The following is a 12,606-nucleotide window of genomic DNA, read 5'->3' on the forward strand; positions in this document are numbered from 1 at the left end:
AATATGTCTTGATATTGAGACATTTGTGCTTCATTAAAAATATATCCAACTAAAAATAAATTAGAAAATGTGAGAAACTCTTGTTTCTAGTACATTTTTATAATTTTTTGTGCACCTAAGCGTGTACTATTTAAAAACTATTTGTAATCCATTTCTTTACACTGGCATGCAGTCACTTGATATGCTTAGAATTCTCTCTATATGACTGAAACCTGTCGCTTTTAAGGTCTTCTAAAGGCTACCACACAAAAGTCATTCAGACCACTGTTCACACACCTGCTGCTGCCATCATGGGGATTTGGGAAGTGCACACAGTGACAGCCTGGGGCCACTTCACCTCCATCCTACTGGAGCTCACTGCATCCTTCACTTCCTGGCCTGAGGTCTCCATGACTGGAAACAGTTAATGCTCAGTTCATGAAGAAAAGACCAACAGAATTACAATTAAAATGTATAAAACCATGAACCTGAGGTCTCTCAAACCTCTGGCCAGGTAACCACAGCATCACTGGACTCACACCAAGAAACATCTGATTCCACCAGGAGCTGCCCACTCAGATCCTCCCATGGCTCCCAGCCCTGTGCACGCACCCGGCCCTCCAGCAGATCCATCCCAGTGAGCCCCAGGCCAGTTTTGGAAGTGACAGGGACTGTACCTCGTTTGTCCTGAGGTGGTCAAGAGTTGCAGCAGAGTTCTTCAGTCATCTAGACATGAGACAGGACTGCAGCCCACTGCCCAGGTTGGGCCCCAAGATGCCGCAAGTCTACTGCTGTCCCCCAGGCCCTCGGCTTGGGGCAAGTCTGGAATGAGCCACCCACTGAGACAGAACCGAGCAAGAACAGCATCTGTCTTTCCAGTGAGTTCTACCTTGACCCTTCCCAACACCACACATGAACTTCCTCCCCTGTGAATGAGGATGGAGGCATCTGCATTTCTCTCTTACCTAGAGACTGGGGCTATGTGTGGGGGCGCACCGGAGGTCTGCCTGCTGCCTGCTGTCTGGTTCCCTCATCAGGGGTACCCTCACCCCAACTGCCACCTGGACTAATTCAGCAGAGGAAGAGCACGTGGTGAGTTTTCCCAGAGAGGGAAGAAGACGGAGGAGCCTCTTCAACCTCAGTGCCTCACAGGTATGAGGAGAAGCCCTCAACAGACTCAAAGGGAACAGCACTGGGTGGTGGGTGAGGCTGAGGGTGGTTAGCCTGAAGCAGTGTGGACTCGGACTCACGAAACAAAGTGTGTCCAAACCACGAGCAGTTGCTACAGCTATTAAGGTGCAGAAGGGAAAATCAATAAGGGAGATTAGATGCAACCATTAAAAACGTTCAGTGCATCCGCTAGGCAGCAGAAAACATAAGAAAAATAAACCAAATAGAGCAAATGGGAAATAACGAGATGGTGGACAGCAGCCCGTTTGTGTCAAACGTAACCTCAAAGGTGAACTTTCTAAATATATTTGTTGATGGTGGGAAACAGGAAAAAGTTTGCTACACACGTCCCTGTAAAAATGTCTCTTTAGGTACAAAGATGCTGAGGGACAAGAGAAGGGAGCAAACCACACAGAGACTACGGAAGGGCAGGAGGGGCCATGTGAGCACTGCTGTGGAATCCAGAGGACGCGGGGCCAAGGGGGACGTACTTGATGTAAAGGAATTGTGCTGGTTACTTTTCTGTGGCCATGATGAAACCATGACCAGACCAAGGCAACGTATTAGAAGGAAGAGTTTATTTGATTTGCAGTTCCAGAGTCCATCATGGGGAGCATAGTGGCAGGAGGTGATTGAAGCGAACGTTGAGTGATCAGCCTTCAAGCAGGCACAGGAAGTAGAGAGCAACAGACTGGAAGTGGATGCTGCTACATACTCTGAAACCCCACCCCCGTGACCTGCTTCTTCCAGCATGGCCACATCTCCTAAAGGTTCCCTGACCCCCCGCAAACAGTGCCACCATGAACTGGGGACCAGGTATCCAAATACTTTGAGGCTATGTGGAACATTCTCGTTCAAACTATCACCATTTTCCAAGATCACATGGTCCCAAATATAAAGACAATTCATAGAACCTCAAAATTCAGGAGACAAAAAGCAGTTGAACTCAAAGCAAGAACAGGCAAAGTCATACCTACGTTACATATTCCAGCAACCCCCCCATTCTTCCTAGAACACACAGAATTAACAAGGATACAGACAACGTAAACATCACCAGTCAACCAGGACTGACATTACAGAGCCCCTCAGAAGAGGTGAGGAAGGACGACAATCTCATCTGGTTGTGTTCATTTTAAAATTTCATGGCAGGTGAGAATTTCCCAATTATTGAAAAGTAAAGCTTCCTAATTTTAGTAGTGAGATAATAGATATTCCAAAGAGGACAAACACTGCTAATGATAGAAAATTAAATTCTAATCCCTGTATCATGGTTTCACTCTGTTGCTATGACAAAGAACACTTGAACCAAAAGCAACTTAGGAGAGGCAAGGACTTACTTCAGCTCACAGGTCACAGTCCATCCTTGAGGGAAGTCAGGGCAGGAGCTTAAACAGGAACCCGAAGCAGAAACCACAGATGAGTACTGCTTGCTGGCTCGCTCATAGGCTCATGTTCAACTAGTGTTCTTTTAAAAAATATTTTCTTTATTGTTTTTTTTCTATATATATGAGTGTATTACTTGAATGTGTATAAGTACACCTGTGTTGTGCAATGTCCACGGAGGTCAGAGGATGGCGTCAGATCTCCTGGAACTGGAGTTAAGGATGGGTGTTAGCCGCCATGTGGGTGCTGAGAATTGAACCTGGGTCCTCTGCAAGAGCAGTCGGTGCTCTAAACTGCTGAGCATCTCTCCAGCCCCTCATCTAGCTTTCTTATACATCCCAGGACCACCTGTCTAGGGAACGGTGCTGCCACAGTGGGCTGGACCCTCTCGATCAATTAATAATCAAGGCAGTCACTCACAGACATGTCCGCAGGCCAATCTGATCTGTGTATTCCCTCAGTTAAGACTCCTTTCTCAGGTGACTCTAGGCTGTGTCAAGTTGACAGCTGAAACTAACCAAGACACCCTTTGAACTTAAGCTCTGGATACAAGTCATTTTTACAAGTACCGAGTACATTTCTGCAGCCAGAGAACAATACTGTCTTTTTTCAGGTGTCCTGACCATAATTTACTGGGGAGAAGAAGAACATGGGCTAATGGACAGACAACACTGGAAATGCAAAAAGATAAGAATAACATGTTTGCCTTTGAGGTCCCTTCTGTACTAAGTCCCCAGGTCACTGGTGATTGACTGATAATCTCTCAACGATGTTCTATAAACCCTGCAAATTACATTAAAGCTTACAGCTCCTTTATTGCTGAAATGCATTCAGTATCATAAAAATGTGATCCCAGCCCCTGGTTAGTAGGAATCCTCTACCCCGGTGGTAAACACGGGGCCACCCTTGGGGACATGTTCCACGTGAAGCTTGGACATTTACCCTAGGAAGTTCCCACGACCTGAAGCAGCCCTCCATGCTCCTGGACGGACCAGGAAGGGTTTTACCCCAACCTTGTGTTCATACTGAGATGTGAATTGGGGCTCCCTCCCCTAGGGACTTGGCAGCCCTCTCAGCTCATGTCTTTCCCAGAAGTCTGGGACCACAGGATTCTGGTTCATATCAGAAAGGCACAGACACTGAAACCTGGCTCATGTTTTCATCTTGCTTTGGGTTGGTGGTACAAGCCTCTTTAAAATTTGTAGGTTTCCCATTTATTTGATTCTAGGATCCATTTACCAGCAATTCTGTCTATGGTTCTTTTTCAGATTATCTTCTTGGGTGTAGTATATCTCTGTGTGTTCTGTTCACAGCCCCGTTTTCCCTCCGTGCCAGCCTTCGGCTAGGCCTGCACCCTTCGTCTCTGTTCTCAAAGCCCCTGTGTCACAGGGAAGACTTTCAGGAGCCACTGCTCCTACCTCCTGCACATCTCGTGGTCGGTGTGGAGATGTGCTGTTGGGCTCTGAAATCTGCTCTGGTCTGTGGTGGTTTTGTTGCTTCTTTGACTCTTACAACTCTCCAGGTCCCCAAACTCTGGACTGTCCCTGACCTCTCTGTTCACTCATCTCCCTTTAACTCTTTGTTAATGCCTGTGCCTCTCCCCTTGCCTGTGGTTGGAATGTCCCCAGCAATATCATGCTTGGAGAAGGAAAAGGCTGACTTCTGGGGCCAGCCAGAGGGCACGCATCTCCCAGGAAGAGACTTTACTCTGTCCCGACAATGTGCCAGAGCCTCACTGTAGATTTTGGAGTGCAGATTACCAGTAGGTGAGAAAGAGACCACCTCTGACCTCAGTGGAAAAGGCCATTAACACAGTGGGGCAACAACCTTCCTGCGGGCCGGAGGCTTTGCAAGGGGCGTAGGAACTGGTCAGAGTCTTATATAAGGGCATCAGCGACAAGGGGACTTGGGGACAGCCGCTGCAGGGAGACAGGGGCTGCACAAAACATGTATTTTCTGCCATTCTTGTGTTTCTTTCTCAGGACTTGTCGGTGTGGCCTGTCTTGACACCCAGGCAGGGGCAAAGGGGAGATCCCCAATATAGAACTGGATGGTCAGGGGACCAGACGTTCTGCAGTAGGGTCTTACGTTGTACCAAGTCCCTTCACTTGCAGCTGAGACAGTGGTGTAGGAGCCGCACCTTGACCAGGACTGCTCAGCTGTGTGTCTCTGGCTTTCCATTTAAATCCAAACCTCATGTCAGAGTGAAGATGGACTTGTAGAGAAGGGTCATCGGACCTCTTTGTTCCTCTTCCCGGTGTGGCCACATTGAATAAATTCCTTCCTCTGCTTTTTGTTATTGTTTCTTTAACTGACATATTGAGGAGGGATGCTGAGCTGACCTGTGAGGGCTGCCCGGGCCTGGCTCTGACCCTAGGAGCTCCAGTAACGGTCGGTATTACACACCAGCCTCATCTCTCAAGTATATGAAGACATTAGTCTACAAAAAGAAACAGACTCCACCCTGCTAGTCATGAATTCCCCCAATTCCCAGGTCACTTGGAACAAGAAACCCACTGCTTCTTCTCTCTCCACATGTGAGGATGGGTGGGCCGCTCATCAGCCAGTCCTGGCGCAAGGTCCGTGTAGTGTGGATGTGTCTCTCTCAGCCCTGCAAGGAACCAGGGGTCACATCAAGACTCCACAGCAATTACTAGCTTTCTGGCATTTTTCAGAGATGTCTGAATATCTCCACTGACTATCTCCCTCGTGCTGAAGCATTTTCAGTGTTTGGAAATTTGCTTCTGCACCTGTTGTAACCAATCTCCAGTCTGTGAGCTCTGTAGTAAAGGCTGAAGAGCTACATCTTACAAAGACAAACACATCTAAGATGTTACTTATCTAATTCCACACAGTTCTGACTTAAAGAAATGGCTTCCCTTCATGCCCCGCTATACTTAGTTGACATAAGAGTAGATCCCTTTTTAAAGCATGTTTTATTTATTATTTTTATTTTATGTGTATGAGTATAATTCTTGCATACATATAAGTGCACCCGTGTCATGCAATGTCCAAGAGGTCAGAAGAGGGCATTGGATCGCCTGGAACTGGAGTTATGGAGGGTTGTTAGCTGCCATGTGGGTGCTGGGAACTGAACCAGGGTCCTCTGCAAGAGCAGCCAGTGCTCTTAACCACTGAGCCAGCTCTCCAGCCCCGGGAGTAGATATAGTAAAGAGTTGGGGCAGAGCATAGTTTTAGATCAGAGTCACTACAATTTGCTCATGTGCTAAAAATGTGTTTCCTTTAAAACACACTGCATAAGTGGGCAGCTCAGAGAATCTGTGAAGAGTGTCTGCTGTTGCTTTAACTGTCTTAAGTGATTAATAAATTCATCGTCTGTTAGAATGTAGGCAGAAAGACTAAAAGAAAGTGATGGGTTGGGATTTGCCCAGGGCCTGGAGAAAACAGCTGCTGACTAATTACTGACAGGAAGGAAGGGCCTCAAAGCCAACATGTGCCCCAAAGCTCTGCAATTTCTCAAGAGTTCCGTCTGCAGTCGCCTCTTCCGGCTCCCCCCTGCACCTTGGAAAAAGTAGAATTCCATTCAAAACAAACAAAGCAAAGGGACTTTCTGGGAAATGAGGAAAACACATGGAACTCAAATGATCCTGCATGGTGTCCCTAATGCACACGGAGCAAAGAATTTCCACTGGTATGTGGCGTTAAAGAGCCTTCCAAACCCGCGATTTTGGTGGAGTTGCTGTATAAACATATACATTCACCACCCTTCTCTGAGCTCTGGATCTGGCTTCCACATAAAACAATGACTGTGGGAAGAACTTGGTTTGAATCTTCCCGGACCCTGGAGAATTTATTAAAAACACATTCAGATAGATATTAATTTTGCTCTTGAAAGTATTGTGAGAAAATTTTGATTTTTGTTTGAAATGGATTATCAAAATATGAGGATTTTTTGTGTGTAAGAGGATTAGTTTTGACCTTTATTTAATCCCCAACACTAGAGTTCTATAAATGTTGTAATTCAAATATTTTTTCAAATGTATAGTCTTAACATAAAAATTATTTCCTAGACTGTACTTAAATCTTAAAACAAAGATAAACTCAAGAAATGATTCATTTAAGTAGTGGAAATACGGAGCTTCAACACTACACAAAAAGTCTGTTATTCCTAGAGTGAGACAGCAAAATTCAAGGATTATGAATGGTGGGAAGCAAAGCACTCCTCAAGTCTAATGTGGACCAGGCTACAGACATAGCTCCCTGGATCCAGGAGATGAGATGCAGGCCACGTCTTACAGTGCACACACGGAGAAAGCAGATGGCCGGGGGACACGACAAAGCTCATTGAAGGTACAGAAGTACTGGGCACCATGACATTAGAGAGCCACCTGTGGCTGTTCTAGGGATATGTGGCCCACTCCCCCATGTCCCAACCATCCTAATACATAGAACTGCATAGCCAACTTCCAGGAAATGAGATAAGTGGGAATCAGGCTCTTAGAGGATTCTTAGAAAAACAACCCCATCCAATAGGCCATGCACACACCTCTCTTTTCATACATCACTATTTATATCTCATACACAGCCAGGCAGGGACTCTGTGACCTCATGTGTAACCTGTTAGAATGATGAACTCAAAGATGATTTCATTGCAGTAAATATTTTTCTTTTTCTACCTCCAAATATTGGACCAAGTTGTTCCTGCCAACTGCAGAAAATGAAGGCACCCTCTTTCCTGCACTCAAAACTTCCTAAGTTTGGCTATCCATCATGTTAACCCTTCTCATCACTTCTCCTCAGAGCCCAGCGTCTCTGTTTCCAGCCTGTAGTGACTGTCAGCATAACTCTTCCCTGCACTGGGGAGAACTCTTGAGACATGCTTCAGCCTGCCAATGAATGTTTGAGGTTGTTGGATACTGGCTGCAGGTTGTGAGAAAGTGGAGCTCAGCTGCTCTCTCCGTGCCTGACTCAGACCTAGGCCCATGGGAAGGAATGGACTGGAGGCCGCTTGCACCCTTAGAGAAGCATGGCTTTCAGGGGTGGCCACAGGGCCCCTGAGAGTCACACGTAGCTTGCAAACAACCGAGGTCTCAGCCTCTCCCATTCTTCTGCTGTGGGGACACCCCTCCTGGCCTGGTGTGCATCCACGGCTGCAAAACAAAAACTATTATTTCGAGTTTGATTTCTATATATTTCCACACATCCTTTTCACAATGAGCCTTTCAGATATTTATAATCAAATTGTTCATTATCGCTATTTTGATCATCACTAACAGGAAAGTGTTCCTAAGCACTTACATTTTATGTTCACCTTCTCCCACCACAGCCTCACATCCACCCTACCCTGTGCCTCCCGGAACTAGAAAAGGAAAACCCTTCCATTGAATTCTAAAGTGATATGAAAAGCACCAAGAAATAATAGAAACAAGTCCTGGTACCTGGCAGTGATCTTATAAATCCTGAGGTGAAAATGATTCCCAAATCCTTTCAGAGTTCAACAATGATGCGGTGGAGAGAGGGGGACAGACCAACAGGAAATGAACCTGGAAGGAGACGTGGTCACTAGGGAAGGCCTTCCTGCGCCCCAGTGGACAGTTCATGCTGCATTCCAGAGGGAGAGGAGCCACACTCTGGGAAAATGGCTTTCTTTCTATAGGAGCCACTGGAGCCTAGTGCTGTGGACGACTGATCTGATTGTTCGTAGGCTCCAAACTCCAGCCCTGTGTCCTTAGTGGTTTCAGTCCCGTCCCACAGACCACCGGTCAGAAGTGTCTCAGCATCAGTTTGTCCTGGACGCTGCCCACGTCAGTCACCTGATCCCAATCAGATTTGCTCTAGCTTACTTTGCTCTGCACATCTGTGGCCTCTACAGCATTGAAGAGGCTTGTGGGATAAAGCGTTGAGCGTACATACACAGGTTATTAATTACTTTTTCTAAGCTTAGGTTTTAGTTTCTTAAAAAAGATAATAAGCTCCTAAATAACACAGATGCTAAACAAATGAGTGTAGGCTCACCAGCCTGGTCATGTGGCCTGTCTCCTCCGCTGTGGTTCTACTCAAAGATCCCAAAGGCAGGCTTGCTCCTGTAATTTATGGAGGCTCAAGCAAGAATTTCCGAGGAACACAAGAATGCAGGAATACAATTCATCATAGAAAAGGCTGTAGTTCATCATGGCGACAGTAACAGGTTTGAAGCCTCAGGCTATTTCTGAGAATATGCCAAAAGACTTGGAAGTTTAAATCCTCCCAACGTATTTAAGGCCTAAAAAAAAAGAAAAAAGAAAGAAAAGTCTTCTGCCTTTCAGGTCTGCCACAGCCCTTTCCTCTCAAGTTTCCCAAAATGCTGAAAGGCAAAATAAAACAAAGAAAATGTGTTTCTACTTGAGAAATGTTAAAATAAATATGCAATGATTTCTTGGTCAAAATTTTCCTTTCCAAGATAAAAATAAAGTCACATATGATAACTTTTAATGTGGCCATTCAGAACCATGAGGCATGATATTCCTCCCACAACTCACAGGCTGGAGAGCAACCCAGAGCTGCTGCACCGGCGCTGGACTCTGGCACGGGATGGGAGAGGGGCCGTGCAGGCTGCCCATGCCACCATAGAACCATGGTCCAAAAGCTTCCCAACGGCAAATCCCACTGATTCTTCTGTTTCCAACCTCCTTCCCTCTGTGGTGTGGGATGTGCTGACTGCAGACTTCCTGAAGACTGTGGTTATGACATTCCAACAGTCCTGGGAGTTACTGCCCTGTGTGTCAACTGTTTCTTAAATGTCTCCAACCACTCACTTTCCATCTGCTCTTCATGACACATGGACTTCAGATTTTGTCCAAATGAGTATCAATATCATATGCCATTAGCAATACTGGACACGATTGTTCTCATTCACGGTGTCTTCATTGGTTAAATGTCTGCCCTGTGGCAGGCACTTAGTGTATAATGTAGACTAGGTCAACAGAGCTATTACTTTCAATGAACTTAAAAGTCTAATACAGATGAGGAGCAGACGTGGAAGAACTACGGAAAGGGAGAGAGAGGGCAGAGCCACAGCGGTGACGCTGCAACAGCTGAAGGACAGAAACACCTCAGGAGAGCTGTGAATTCGAAGCCAAAGTAGGAGTGGGATCATGAGGGGCGTCAGCAGCAAGGTCAAGGCTGGAGGAGGCTTGCCCAGGGCACAGCAGAAAACCCAGGGTGTCGTGTTAGAACCTGAACAGGTATCTGTGTAAGTCAGGTCTTGAAGTGGCTCTTACACCATAGAGATAGAAACATGCTTCTAATGATGATGCATGAGCGTTCTGTAGGCGTGGAGTGAGAGATTTCTACTTTTCTGACGTAGGCACTTACCACGTATTAGATCTGCTTTCGTATCCCATACACCTGGATAGGATAAGCTATCATCTTCATGTTTTTTAGAATAGTGTTAGTTCTCTTTTAATTTTTCCATTGACCCACTGGTTGCTTGGGTGCATATTATTTAATTTCCATGTATTTGTATGGTCTCTATTACTGTTCTTACTGATTTGCAATTTTTTTCTGTAGTATTGGAGAAGATGCATGATATGATTAAAATTTTAAAGAACTTGCTGACTTGTTTGTGATATAACATAGGCCTCTCTTAGGAAACAGCACATCCACGGATGACACTGTGGAATGAAGCATTCTATAAACGCCTGCTACATTGTTTGATCTATAGTGTACTTTAACGGCAATGTTCCTTGTTGATTTCCATCTGAATAATCTATTGATGACCACAAAGTATTGAATGCTCCATTTACCATTGTGTCACTTTAGATCTATTAATGATATTTGCTTTGTACTTAGAATTGTTACGGGGTTTTGCTGGATTGATCCTTCTGTCATTGCTGAGTGGCGACCTTTGACAGGGTTGTGACTGAAGCCTATTTTACCTGCTCACTTTTGGCTTGTCTCCTTGGATGCCCTCCCATCGCGTCACTTCCATCACAGCTGCTCTTGGTTGCTTGGTTTTCCAATCCGCTTGTCTAATGTATGATTTTTTGACTAGGGAATTTAATCTGTTTAAACTCAGGGTTGGTATTGATAATTAGGAATATAATCCCTTTGTTTAGTTATTTTTCATAGTTTTGTGTGGTCGCCGGCTGTGGCTGCTCTCCTCTGGCTATGGCCACTCCCCTGCTCTCTCAATTCCTCCGATCAGTCGTCCAGTCCGACCCCAGGGCTGGTGAGGAGTCTGCGCCAGCATCGCCGCATTCAGGCGCAGGAGACCAGGTTCAGTGACACAGATCTGCTTTATTGCAAGAAAGTACGGGCTTATATAAGGGTAATAGTCCAATCACAACACAGCATATGGGATCCCTTATTAGCAGGCAGACTGGCGCATTCAGATGCAGGAGACCAGGTTAAGTGACACATCTGCTTTATTGCAGGAAAGTATGGGCTTATATAAGGGTAATAGTCCAATCACAACACAGCATATGGGATCCCTTATTAGCATGGCAGACTAGTATCCTATTACACTCTAGCGGGCCAGATGCCCCATTAGAAGCAATGCATTACAGCATAATAGGTATGTAAGGCAAAAGGCAAAATCAGTCACAAGATTTTCCACAACACTTTTGTATAGTCATTCCATTAGGTCTCCCTTACGTCCATCTTTGTGGTGTGGGGTGGGGGCGTTTGTTGTTGTTATTGTTTTTGTATTTATAATGAGTATTTGACTGATTATTATCCCTTCTCCATATGTGCACCTGCTTTTCCAGTAAGTTCTATTATTTTGCATGTTTTTGATGCTAACAGTTCTTGTTACTTCCTGTTCACTTCCTTATAAAGTCCATCTGACACTAATGAATTCCTTAGGTTTTGTTCATCTGGAAAAGAAATTATTCCTGCAGAGTAGTTTGCTGAGAGCAGCATTCTTTGTTGATGTGCTGTTGTTGCAAGAATTTAAAGTAAGATTTTCTTCTCATCTGTGAGGTTTCTGCTGAGAAATTTGGTGTTAGTGAAATAGGATTCCCCTGTGTGTGGCTTGACCCTGTATTCAGTGTTTTCAGAACTCTTTGTCTCTGATTATTGAAAGTTTAATTATATAGCATGTCTTGAAGAAGATCTTTGCTGATTGAGGTTATTTTTGGTCCTTTGAACCATCCTGCACATGGATGCCCTTATCTGTTCCAAGGCTTGTGATATTTTCAATTATTATTTTGTTAAATAGGTTTTCCAAACCTTTTCTCCTTTTGTAATGCCCATAACACACAAAAAATTCAAATATTCATTTAATGGTGCCCTGTAAGTCACATGAGACTTTTTCCCATTTTTATTACTTAGTCGTTGTCATAGTTAGTTTTTGACAAATTGACACAAACTAGACATACCTGGGAATAGAAAGCCAAAACTGAAGCAATTTCGTCAGACTGGCCTATAGCATATCTGTTTTTCATTTTCTTGATTGCTGATTGATGTGGGAGGCCCACCCTGTGTCCTACCATCTCCGGGCAGGTGGGACTTGACTGTGTAAGAAAGGTACCTGAGCAAGCCAGGGGAAGAAAACCAGTAAGCTATGCTTTATGGTCTCTCTGTTTCAATCTCTGGCCCTGGCTTCCATCGATGATGGACAGTAACCTGTAAAATGAAACAAACCCCTTCCTCTCCAAGTTGCTTTTGGCCATGGTGTTCGTCAAAGCAACAGAAAGCAATCTAGGATGTTTGCTTCATAAAATTCTGATTATTTCAAGAGTTGTATAACCATGTTTAGGAATTCACCCTTATGCTCTGTTTAGTTTGTTGCTGAAACTCTCGGATGTATTTTGCTACTTCACCTATTGTATATATAAGCGCCAATATTTGTGTTTGGTTATTCTTAATGATTTTTAACTCTGTCGATTTATTTACTCAGATGAGAAATTGTTCTCATACTGTTGGATTGCTTTTTGCAACTCCCTTCCCCCCGACCAGGTCTATTAGATCACCATTTTAAATTCTTGTTCAGGCACTCCATGGATTTTCTTTACTTTAGGGTATGTTTCTGTAGAATTATTGAGCCATTGGAGGTGTCCTGTTACCTTGCTTGTTCGTGCCTCATATGTCCCTGTTCAGGCCTGCACAGCTGGTCTCATGCCTCCTCCTCCA

This window comes from Nannospalax galili, unplaced genomic scaffold, assembly GCF_000622305.1.
Source record: "Nannospalax galili isolate Female #2095 unplaced genomic scaffold, S.galili_v1.0 scaffold60, whole genome shotgun sequence".
In the NCBI taxonomy this organism is placed as follows: Eukaryota; Metazoa; Chordata; class Mammalia; order Rodentia; family Spalacidae; genus Nannospalax; species Nannospalax galili.